This window comes from Chlamydotis macqueenii, chromosome Z, assembly GCF_036417535.1.
Source record: "Chlamydotis macqueenii isolate bChlMac1 chromosome Z, bChlMac1.mat, whole genome shotgun sequence".
NCBI lineage: Eukaryota > Metazoa > Chordata > Aves > Otidiformes > Otididae > Chlamydotis > Chlamydotis macqueenii.
In genome coordinates, this window is record NC_141593.1 from 18,665,357 (window position 1) to 18,678,320 (window position 12,964).

General features: G+C 39.4%; 1 protein-coding gene across 6 annotated transcripts in view; it reads left to right on the forward strand.

Annotated features, from left to right (window-relative positions):
- GPBP1 (GC-rich promoter binding protein 1) overlaps positions 1-12,964 on the forward strand; it is a 37,394-nt gene that overhangs the window by 2,918 nt on the left and 21,512 nt on the right. The window contains exon 4 of one of the 6 annotated variants that reach the window (XM_086770107.1): positions 1,934-2,048. The exons of the other annotated variants lie outside the window; for them this stretch is intronic. The gene's annotated coding sequence lies outside the window, so the exon portion shown is untranslated. The remainder of the gene's footprint in view (positions 1-1,933; positions 2,049-12,964) is intronic. 6 annotated transcript variants of the gene reach the window in all.

Sequence of the window (12,964 nt, forward strand, 5' to 3'; positions counted from 1 at the left end):
CCTAAAGCTTTAAATAATTATTTAAAGCATTTTTGGGTAGACTGTAAGCTGAGTATTTGGTAAAGGTGCCACATTTACCTTAGTTGCCACGCTTTAAAAAATTTTACAGAGCTTCTGCAATACTGAAGTATTAGTAGTAGTGAGCTAATTAAAAAAAAAGTTTTCTCTATGGACAATGCAAAGATATTTGGGAAGATGGCTTACGTTAAAGCCTTGTATGAAAAGTAATGTTAAGCATGTGAAACTGTATCTAAAGATTACAATGTTGTCTTTTCCCCTTGTAGTTGGTTATTTTGACCACAAATTAGTGACTTGCATCTAAATAAGTTTTTTTACATTCCTAGGCTAACTGAAGTAGCTCTGTGTGTTGTCAGTATTTTGCTTTCTTTGGATGGCCTTGCTATTTTGTTATTTCAACTTTTTATTTCAGTTTTGTTGTTTTCAAAACATGGAAGCTGTGGAACATGAATAGGAGGCTGTTTCTGTGATTTCTTATGGCTGTGGCTTGTGGCTCTTCTGCATCGAGGTTCAGTGTGGCTGGGGATGGAATGAACAGAGCCACATGTGCAGGAAACAGACCAACAGAGATGAATGATCTTCCTTGTTCCTTTAGCTTGATTAATCTGTGTTTTGCTTGAAAGCATTTGGTAAATGGAGAGAGTTCAGGCATGAGTGTCCATTTGATTTGATTTTTGTCTATTATATGGTCATAAATAATAGTAATACTAGTACTTGCTTCTTAACTCATAGAAAAAGTGATATGTATCTTTTTTCAAGCTATTAACTTTCAGTGCTGTGAGATACTTTTACCTCTTGACAAGAGGCTGTCACTCACATCAAGGAGCTGCATCCCCCTACTTAGTATTTTGGGTGAGATGTTTCTCTGATCTCTTTCCCTTCTAAATGTTTTGAAGAGTTTGCATTCTAGCTTCATTAAATTAGCTCTGTCTTTACATCTCTCTGTTTGCTGGTAGTATGTTTTTTTTTTTCCTTTTCGCTGTGTTTGCACTCCGGAAGTGCCATTGTTCTTATTTGTGTGCATGTGTATTTGGCAAGGATTCAGGTGTATTTTATAGCTGTGTCTTGGTACCCTGAGCAGAAGTCATATTTGGGTGAGGCTCCTTGAAGAGAAAATACCTAGCATGCTGGTCCACTTTTAATTTCTTTAGGTTTTTATTTTTATAGTGCAGACAGTCTACTAAGCGGTTTGCAGACAGCTATGAGGAGAAGGTCCTTGTCCGTGAGAGCTTATACTTAAAGACTTGATGTAAACATGGCTTTTGTACTGAAATGACTAGCAGCAGCTTTGCTCTTGCCGATGCGTTTATTCTGGTAGAATCCTAAAATGGGTGCGTTTGTATTGAGAAATTGTCTTGAATGGTATAGGCTGCTCTGCTGTGTGAAAAAACTGTTGGTGGAAGCTTTTAAGAGTAAGCAGAGTTTAAACTTGCAGCAGAGCTTAATTGGAATTACTTCTGTAAAATGATGCAGAAAAATTGTGTAGGTATCTAGCTTTGTTATAGTTTACTTCACAAGTTAATGTACTTTACTATCCTTTTTTTTTTTTTAATCCATTGTAATGAGATTATTCTGTTTAAAATGTGTGGATAAAACAGTATGATAGTGATAGTTCATCAGTACCTTCTAGGTAAGTTGCTTTTATTCGTTCTTTTAGTATTAGGAGTAAATTCTGTCCTGCAGAGGACTACTTGGAGACCTTGCTCTAAACGAACTTGAGTGAGACTTGGCATATTTTTTGGTTTGATTTTTGTTACTACTGTGTGAGCAGTAGTATTACACAGTAACTGATCATAGTGTTCTGTGTGTTGCTGTCAAGTCTTCCACAATCACCTCCTTTCATATTTTGGGTAAACGTAGTCTGGAAAACAGCTGAAATGCATAGAATTGTTTTTTTTCTGCTTTATATGCACAGGATATTTCAAAAACACTTCCTTTTTCAACTGCATTTTCTTGAGATCCTTGTGAAGCCTCTGCGATGCAAAAGAATTCCTGGTGATTTTGTTACATAAAGCATGCTGAACCAGATGGTGATGTTATTGCACTAACTTCAGCTTTTGGACTTTGAACCCTGCAAAGGGCAAGAGATTAGTCTTTATATAGCTTTCCGCTAAATGGCAATGCAAGTGTGTAGTGTTTCAAGCAGAAGGAACCTTGTTGTAGTTCAACAAATATGAAGTTATTCTGTGTTAAGAAATAGTTTGCTTTTTTAAATTTACACTTCGGTACAGTGCAAGAAGGAAAAACTTTTCTTAGATAAAAGTGATGATTAAGGTTTTTAAAGCATTCTCATTAACTTTGGCTGTTTCTAAAACATTTCCTAAAGGATGCTGTGTTTGCTGTGACGGGAAAGATGCTGTGTTTGTTGTGACAGGGACCATACAACAAAGAGCAGTGTTTGGTATTTTTAGAATGCTAGTGTGCCTCAAAGTCTGCTAATGTTCTAGATCCTTAAGCAAAACAAAGTGTGCTTCAGTGGATTCATCCTCACATAAGGGACTTGAGCCCTAAGTAGAAATCAAGGTGGGTTTTCCTTAGTTTTTTTTGTCGTAGTTCAGCCCCGATCGGGACCAGACTACGCAGTCTCTCTCTCACTCCCCCCACCCTCCGAAAGAATAGGAGGAGATGATATAAGATAAAACAGCTCAAGGTTTGAGATAAGGACGGGGAGAAATCCTTAAAGTTACTGTTACGGGCAAAACAGACTCGACTTGGGGAAAAACACTCATTTATTTCTAAAATTAGCAGGAGAATGAGACAGGAAACAAGATAACCTCCCCCCACCCCTCCCTCTTCCTGCGCTTAACATTATCTCTACTACCTCCCCTCCCGGCACAGGGAGGAAGAGGGAATGGGGGTCGCAGTCAGTTCACCACACGTTGTTTTACGCCACTGTATCATCGTCGAGGGAAGAACTCCTCACATTCCTCCTCTGCTCCAGTGTGGGGTCCCTCCCATGGGCCGCAGTCCTTTGTGAAACTGCTCCAGCGTGGGTCATCTCTTCCACGGGGTGCAGTCCCTCAGGAACAGCTGTCCCAGTGGGCCCTCCACGGGCCACAGCCTCCTTCAGGCCTCCACCTGCTCTGGCGTGGGGTCCTCCCTGGGCTGCAGGTGGATCTCTGCCCCTCCGTGGACCTCCATGTGCCGCAGGGGGACAACCTGCTCCACCGTGGTCTTCACCACGGGCTGCAGGGGAATCTTGGCCAGGTGCCGCATTACTCCTCCCCCTCCTTCTTCACTGACCTTGGCGTCTGCAGCCGTTCCTCACAACAGGCTGGCAGACACCTCTCAGGATCCTTTTTACATCTTATTCACTTCTCATCTCCTCTCCACTTCTTGCAGCCAGGCCGGGCCGAGTTGGGCCCAGTCGGCTGCCCAGCAGGAGGCCAGAGGGTGAGGGCTGCAAGCCCCACAAGGCTCGTGCCTCCTCCTCTCTGCACCCCACTCAGCTGCTTCACATCTTCTCCTCCTCTTTTTCTGTTTTCCCCTTCTTAAATACGTTATCGCAGAGGCGTTATCACGGAACGTTCTGCTACCAATCGGCTTGGCCTTTACCAGCAGTGGGTCCACCCTAGGCCCGGCCAAGTCCCCTGAACAAAGGGGAGCAACTTCTAGGAGTTTCCTACAGAAGCTACCCCCTTAGGCCTCCCCTCACTAACAAAACCAGAACAGGTTTTTTTTTGTTTTTTTTTTTTTGCTAAATCACTGTAAAGCTAGGTTTTAGGGCTGTGGCTGTACTAGAGAATGTGTTGTGTTTCAGTGATTAAAAAAATTGACCGTTACAGTTTGACTGCAGACACTTCTCATACATAGGCATGTCATAAGACTTTTGGAGATGTTCAGATTTGATGGAGGACCTCACTTCATCCTCAGTGTTCTGCAGGAAGCCTTAGTTCTCATACTTCTTTTTAAAAGATGAGGCAAGAAGATAAATTTTTTAAAAGTATGTTTATTTTCTTCTGTTCTTCATTAATATCCAGTGCTAGAGTACTCATCAGAACAGTTCTGTATTGGATAGTGGGTACAGTGAGACTAGAACCAGAGGTCACACTTGCTCTGCTGTAGCACAGTTGCAGAATAAGAGACTTAAGTTAAATTATTCAGAACTTTTTAATGTCTGTTGAACTAGTGGGAGAGAACACCTTTAAAGTTTTAGCTCCCTTTACTTTTACTGGAGATACAAATCTTTGACAAATTTTCCTGAACCAAAGAACCTGAGATAATTACCATATCCAAACTTAACCTTGTTTGTAAATTGTTGTCCGTAAACCCTCTTGTACATTGGAATGTAACAGGGGAGAGACATGCACACTTGCGCTTCAAAGTCTTAAAAGATTGTTTGTAAAGATTTAAGCTTTTTTCTGTTGTTGTGGCTCTGCATTTACATGGCGAGAAAAGAAAGGAAATAATATTTGGTTCAAGTAGTTGTCATGCGTTTGCAGCAATTTGTTATCAGTAGAAGTGCTTCCATTTTCAAAAGCTCTATAAAGCTTGTGTTAGGGTTTGAATATTATTTTCTGTGTTATTGAAATGCAAATTTTGGATGCAAAATAACTTGAAATTAGCTTGTTTTGCTTTGTTCAAACTAAATCACAGAGTAAGGAACATCTCTAATAAGCTGCATCTTTGAAAGAGGAATGCAAAATTGAGATGCATAGAGTTTAAACAAAAGTATTGTTTAAAGCTGATACTTACCAAATTTATTTCAAACTATTGCTACTCTGGAGATAACAGGGAAGGATCTGTTTTAATGAGAAAGTTTAAAAGAAAATGTGGGTTTGTGGCAGAAGGAAAAACTTTCGATGGAGTGGGTTGTTATAAAAGCCTGCTTAGTTTGAGATAAATCCTGACTGTTTCTGTTTATGAAGGAGAGACTGTGTAGTCTGGTGGCTAGGACTTGTGCATATAGTTTCTCTGCCTAATTCAGAGCAAAATGTAGTTTTTCTATGACTGATGTTAAATAGGTGGAATAAACGTTTGAAGCTGGTCCAGGATAGGAGAACTGAAAGGTCAGTTTGTTCTGTAGCTCAGTTATTCCAGAGCTGCTCTGTTTTAGTGAGAACTTTGGCTGCTGCTGATGCTTCTTCAGGAAAAAAAACCCCTGACATTGCCAAATAGCTTTCTCTTTTTGTTGTTGTGAAATGCGGTATAATAATTGATGCTTGATGTATCTTTGATTGTAAACATTCCCTCCAAGAAAATCATGTACCTTCTTTCGCTTCTTGTTAAGTGGTCACTCTTTTCTAAAATGTCATACAGACTTGCTTATTGGATCCCTCTAAAAATCATATATACTCTTTGTCTTCCTGACTTATTAAGGATTTTATATAGTTGCTGTGGCTCATTACCAAAGAAGCGAATCAGCAGCGATAGCAGCAAACTTGAGACACTGAATAATATATAACCTTTTTTTTTTTTCTACTGTAGTAACAACACTATAGTAGATTTTAATTCTGATGGCTTACAGCCTTCTTTTAATCAATTTATAAATATTATACTAAAAATTATGGTAACAAGGTGAGGATGGGTTGTCACACAAGTGTGTAGCTGAGGAGTGGAGTTCATGTTCCCATATGTAGTTTTGTGGTGTGCTGTACATACGGTGGTAGTAATCTGTGAGACATTAGGAAAAAAAAATCATAGGTATGTGCTACTTAGGCGTACATAGAATCATGGAAGGGTTTGGGTTGGAAGGGACCTTTAAAGGTCACCTAGTCCAACCCCCCTGCAAGGTGCAGGGACATCTCCAACTTGATCAGGTTGCTCAGAGCCCCGTCCAACCTGGCCTTGAATGTTTCCAGGGATGGGGCATCTACCACCTCTCTGGGCAACCTGTTCCAGTGTTTCATCACCCTCATTGTAAAAAAAAATTCCTGATGTCTAAGCTGAATCTACCTCTCTCTATTTTAAAACCATTACCGCTCATCCTATCACAACAGGCACTACTAAAGAGTTTCTCCCAGCTTTCCTGTAGGCTTCCTTTAGGTACTGGAAGGCTGCTATAAGATCTCTGTTTTCCAGGCTGAACAGCCCCAACTCTCAGCCTGTTCTGGGCTGGAGAGGTGCTCCAGCCCTCTTATCATCTTCTTGGCCCTCCTCTGGACTTGCTCCAACAGGTCCATGTCCTTCTTATGTTGGGTGCTCCAGGGCTGGATGCAGTACTGCAGGTGGGGTCTCGTGAGAGCAGGGAAGAGAGGCAGAATCACCTCCCTCAACCTGCTGGCCACGCTGCTCTTGATGCAGCCCAGGATGTGGCTGGCTTTCTGGGCTGCAGGCACACATTGCTGGCTCGTGTTGAGCTTCTCTGCCATCAGCACTCTTTAGTCCTTCTCCTCAGGTCTGTTCTCAATCCATTTTCCGCCCAGCTTGTATTTGTGCTTGAGATTGCCCCAACCCACGCTAATTTTAGATTTTTCTGAGAAATATGGATGTGTGTATATCCATGTGCTTTTAACATTTATTCTCTTCATGGGTTTCTCTATGTGAATAAATAGACTGCAGTTCTAAACTGGTCTTCAGGGAGCATCAAGAAATTTGAATTCATATCTCCCTTCTAACTTTGGGAATTCATGCGTTGAAGCTTCCTTCCCTCTCCCCCCCTCCGTTAATAACATAGCTGCTCCACTCACAAGCTTCAGGTATTCCTAACTGTTGGAGTTTATATTGCCTTTTATTTTAATTATCTTCTGACAATCTCTGGAATACCCAGTGTCACAGAAACTGCTTGCTGTAAAATAATATAGTCTATCCAAGGAGCATAAGATGTATAGAGGCTGAAAATGCAAAATTATTTGTCTCTGGTTTCTGGTGAGATGAGTTCAGCTGTCAGGGTTGTTTTTGGTTTTGTTTTGTTTTTTTTTTTTTTCCTAATTTATAGTTTTACTGTTTTTTCCTACAAAATTTTGGTCAGCTCCATTTAAATTGGATGTATTTATTAATACAGTAAATCCATAAGGTGACCAGAATCATCCTTATTATAGTGATGTCACCATTTTTATCTGTTTGTCCGTTATAGGACATTATGAAAAAGCAAAACTGTTTTTATTTATTCTGGTAGTTCAGACAAATAGTGTTACCAAATGTATCTTGCCAACAGTAATAAAACCTGTCTTAAATACTGAAGACAGCTTTCTGGATTAGGAGAATAGTTTTATTTTGTGCACTTGAAGAGACCTCCCTGAAGTTGGATCTCTTCAATACCAGTGGGACTGTCTCTCCTCTGCTAGCTAAATACTAGCTAGACAAGTTAAACAACATGCCCCTAAAATTGGGTGGGGACAGCCTCTGATCTCATGTGCTTGTCATCTTAAAGTTCTGCTGTGATTTTTTTTTTTCTCCACCCTTGGTGGAGAAAAGATTGGGTTAGGGAACACTTACGTAAGATACACGTAAATTTATGGGGCCTGACGGGATCCTCCAGTGAGTGCAGAGGGAGCCGACTGATGTCATTGCAAGGCTGTTCCTTATTGTCTTTGAGATGTCTCACAGTGATTGGGAGAGGCTCTTGAGTACTAAAAGAAAGCAAATATCAATGCTGTCATCAAGAAGGGTAAGAAGGAGTATCCAGGGAACTACAGACTGGTCAGCCTCACTTAAGTCCATGGGCAGGTGGTAGAGCAACTAATCCTGGAAACTATTTTCAAACATGCAAAAGACTGGAAGGTGAGTGGGAGCAGTCAGAATGGCTTTATGAAGGGGAAACCATGCTTAAGCAAGCTAATAGCCCTCTACAATGAGCTGACTAGCTTGGTAGATGAAAGGAGAGCAATGGATGGTGTTTATTTTGACTTCATTAAGGCTTTTGACATTGTCTTCCTTGACATCCTTACAGAGAAGCTGACAAAGTATGTGTAGAGGAGTAAATGATGATGTGTATCAAAAACTGGCTGAATGGCCAGGTCCAGCTTGTCAGGATTGTGGTCAGTCACACAAAGAGCATTTGGAGAAAGTAATTATTGTTGTACCCCAGGGTTCAATACTGAAGCCCATACGATTTAACATCTTCATTAAAATCCTGGACAATGGAGCAGAGTTTACCCTCAGCAAGTTTGCAGGTGATACAAAATGGGGAGGAATAGCTGATGTTTGTGGTGCCATTCAGAGGAACTGGACAGAGGATCCTCATGGAGTTCAGCAAAGGGAAAATGCAAAGTCCTGACTCTGGGGAGTAGTAGCTGTGTATGCCAGTACATGCTGGGGGCTGACAAGCTGATAAGTAGCTCTACAGAGAAGAGCCTGGGGGTCCTGTTGGACAACAAGCTGACCTTGAGCCACCAGTGCATCCTCCTAACAGGAAAGGCCAACCTCTCCCTGCGCTACATTAGGACATGTTGCCAGCAGGTCAAGGGGAGTTAATCTTTCTCTTCTACTCAGCTCTGGTTAGGTCACATGTGGAGTGCTGTGTCGTGTTACAGAGTCCCCAGTACAAGAGAGATCATGAACTTACTGGAGCGAGTTCAGCAAAGGACCACAAAGATGATTAGGAGACCAGAGGATCTTTCTTATGGGGAGAGGCTGATACTCTTTTTGATCTTCTAAAGAAGTATGAGTTGATTCTCAGTCTTTCTGAACACTCTTTGGATTTTATGTTTTAATTCTTCAGAAGATACTTCCAGATTTAAAGTCAGTAAGCTATCAAACTCATATTTTTCTCGTGTAAAATTTGTAAATAGTAAAATGATGAAGGAGACTTTGTCTTTTAAAAGCTATTGACAGAATTACAGACTGTTGGGATGAGAGTAGGCAATATGCCTTCAGAAGGATGTTAACCAGGTAGCAGTTCTTTGATGCAAGGTGATGCTTAAAGTTCATAACCTTGTTTGTGATAAATTGAAGAGTTTTGCTGTTGAGACATTCCTCCTATTTTCTGGAATGGGTGTGAACCTGGGAAAATAAAAGGTAGGATTATATGTTTTTACACTTGATTCATAAGAATGGCAAATTTGTTATGGTGTTTATAGCTAAATATATTAAAAATGTGATGCTAAATACATTTCCTCTAGTTTGAGCTACTTAAAGTACGGAAAGTAGTCTCGAGGAGTCACAGCTAGCAGTTAAATGTGAGTGCATGTTACCTTGTACGCCGTAGTCCTTTCAGGACTCTGTACTTTAATAATCAGGCTCACTTTTTCTTATTTGACCTGTTTATAGAAAATAAAACATGGAACATGAAACTAAAATTCAGAATGCTTTGATTACATCTGCTTGCTGTATTCTCTGCCCTTGCAATATTTCAGAAGAGCATATCTTTCTTCCCCGTCTGTGGGCTCTCATGTCCACTTATGCAGCCAGTGCAGAAATTCCCTGGAAATGAATTCTTATGGCAGTCACTTTTCCGACTCCTGAAGAGTATTATGCACTTCCAGAGATGCTGCATGGCTATTTTTAGTGTTGTGTAAGTTGGCAAATAGAGAGAGGGAATTTCTGATGTTGGAAAGAGTTGATGAATAGAAGTGAAGCTACAATAAATTTTAGTTAAAGGATCATTTTTATAAGGGAGCAGGAATGATAACTTAAATTATTTTTTGTGTAACCATTTTGTTCCAGACCTCTGTAGCCTTTGTTTTCTTGATATGTTTAAGGCTAAGTTGAAGACATTTGTGGAGGAGATTACTATTCTTCCACTGTGTTAACAGGAGCAGTGCAGGACATATATGAAGGAAGTCGGGTTCAATCATAATTATTCCAGCATTTGAATTGGAGACTTTTTTCTTTTATTTTAAAGCTTGGTCAGATCTAGTTGTTTCCAGCATTTTTATGGATACCTGACACGGAAAAAAGAAGGGTATGTCTATCTTTTTGCCTTATCATTTTGCTCCGTAACTTTTGGCAGCACAATGGCTACTTGGTATAGCACTGCACAGAAGTGAGTTAATAATGCACCTGATTCTCTCTGTAGTGACTGTGTAGTTACTCTGTCTGTAGTGAGTCCGGTGTGTGACTGCTCTGTAGGCCTGTTTTTTACATGCTATGCAAAGATTCAAGCTAGACTAACAGATGCTTGCTGGGGTTCTCCACTATGCTTAGCCTGCAATGCTCTTGTGCTTCACTAGTGGTTAAAAAGTACTGCCACGTACTGCCAGTTGTGTTTTGCTGAAATCGTTCAGGAGTGAAGGAGGGCAAAATCCGTGACTCACACTGTGGTGGCAGGAGCCCCTAATTTAGGACAAATAATATAAGAATGAGCAAGCATCCTGGTTGTTTTTTTTGTTTGTTTTTGTTTTTCCCCTGTCTTGTAAATGTCGAGGGGGAAAAAGATTTTTTTTTTTTCTTTTTTTTTAAAAAAAATATTTTTACTGCAAGGAATTACACAAATTTAATAAAGTGTGAGAAATCCTATTTGTTAAACCGGAAATGTATTCCATAACACTGTTTCACATAGTTTGTCCAATTGAATCTCCTTGATCTAGTTACTTCATGCCCCTATTTTATGTGCTAAATGCATGGAGGTTTTTACATTACAAAGAAGCTTTGCAAACAAAACATGAATGTTAGTCATTTTGGAGGTTGCATATTTTTTCCCTGTAATAGTGAATTAAAGATTGCAGATAAGGTAAAAATTGTAGTATAAGATGAAGCTTGAAGAAGCACTGTCCTAAAGTAATCTGAAAGTAAGTTAACCAAACAGTTCATGAATACAGGATGTTTTCTGCTTTTTTTTTTGCTGTGTTGAATTCTATCTATATTATTCCAGGAAAAAAAAAAAAACAACAGGCATTTCATTAAGACTTTGGTTGTACTAGGTGGTCTTCACACTTAAAAAGTTTGCTTGTTAAACACTATATTGATTGCAAGAAGCACGGGGGAGAGGGGAAAAATCTTCCCGGGGGAACAGTATTCGCATATAGTTACCACCTATGATGTGAAAAAGTGGATTAATTATTACAGTGTTATCTTTGTGTACATACATTGTGCTACACATTAAACCCTTTACTTACAATTATTAGTTTTTGACTTAGAAGCATAATAGGAATTGAGAGGTTCGGATAATTTGTTTTAAGTCTTGAAGTTGTTCCAGAATCTTACTGTTCTGAACTTCAGGACTGTGTATACAGCCTAGATCTGCTGTGGTTGCTATCTTCTTGTGATTCTGAGTGTTTTGGATTAAGATGTCTCTTTTCTTGGTGGAATTTACTTCTTCATCTGTTTATAACCACTGTTTAAATAAATCTTAGGGCCTCATTTTGTAAGGCAAAAAAAGCAAAGTAGTCTTCTTAGACTTCTCTTGTCCCTGATTACTGAAATCGTTTATTATTGTGCCGAATGAAATTCTGAATTTCGGTAGTGTTGTTCTAAGTGTGATTTTACTTGCATCTTTTTCTATGATTTAAAAAAGAAAAATGTAATAGTGCAGTGAAAATTGACTATACTGTTTAAGATTTGATTTTTAAATTTAATTTGGTACACACAAGCTAAACTGGTGATAGTTGTTTAGTTCCATCTTTTTTGCTGGTTTTGTAGAGTGGGAGTTGAATCTGGGTGTTTTTTCTTAGCCTCTTCAGGGAAGTCTTGACTCCTAATTCGCACAGTGGCTTTCTGCTTACCTTTTCTCAACATGTTACTTCTTTTCCTAAAACAGAAGCAATACATCAAATTTCCCTAAATGCTTTTTAGATGAGGCAAATAAGTTTATTTAAAAGTAGTGTTTCAAGCTGCTTTAAAACTGGTGAAGAATAGTTTCTGTCACAGAAGGACCTGATTGACTCAACCGTAAAAAAATCCCAGCCCAACCTTTTTTGGATGTTGGTTAAGCATACTTGGTGCTGTGCTCTTATTTCAGCTGCTAATGTGGCTCAAAGTGGACAACTGAGTTATATTTATGACAAATTTCTTCACTGTACGTCATTTGGAACCAGCTGTTCGTTACTCCTTGCCTTTCACTGCTGCCTTGTTGGAGATCATACTTCACAAAACTATAGAATTAAGTTTTATGTAACTGAATATTGGAATAATTATTGCATGTTACCTGAAACAAAATGCTTTACAGGCTTCTCTGAGATCACCCCCAAGAAGTAAAATTTGGGAACAGGTTTTTTTCTTTGCTGTAGACTATTCTGCTATCCACAATGCAGCAAAATGTATTTTGTCTAAATTTATGGGCTATGGACGACTTTCTTTTCTGAAGTCACTATGCAGTACATGAATCAGACACCAGAGGCTATTGCTGAGATGAGAATGAATATTTTGATGGGTCTGATTAAAGAAACTTAAATGCCTTTGAGTGTTAATTGTACGAGGATAGTAGTATTTCACTGTATTTTTCTGGCCTTTCTAGAGCTGTGCACCTTGACTTCAATAATAGACAACTTGAGCCAAGTTAGCTTTTATGACAGAACAGCAGATACATTTTGAGTTCGTGCTGCCAGGGAATGATGACTTAAATGTTCAGTGATAAATTTTGGGCCTAATCTTTTGTTACCAAGAGAACTTCAGAAAGCAGTGGAATTGCATTCAGATCTGTGGCATTTACTTCGGTAAGCTTACTTCTTGTAGCTGAATTAATGCCAGGAGTACAACAGCTGTTTTGTTGATGGTAATGAGGCAGCAGTTGATCTGTTGTGTGGTGTGTACCTAAGAGAAGGCTTGCTAGGAGACAAATGGTTTCTTTATATCTCTCACTATAATGAAAGCAGTTCCTGTACATGCTTGTATGGGTGCATACTGCTGGCTTTGATTCTGTTCAAAAACTTTAAATGTTTGGGTTTTTTTTTTTTTTTTTTTTTTTTTAAGAAGTAATCCTCTGTTTCTGAAAGGCAGAAGTAAATTTCTGAAGTGAATTGCTGATCAATGTTACTTATTTGCCTTAGTGGCTCCTCAGTCTTTGCAGAGGCAGCTCTTGTTTGATGTCAAGCTGGAAGGATGTATCCGGTAAATTTCTAAAGAAGTCTCTTCAGTGTTTTAAATAATAACTTCAATCATGAAGTAGAGTGTATGCTTACTAAATTTG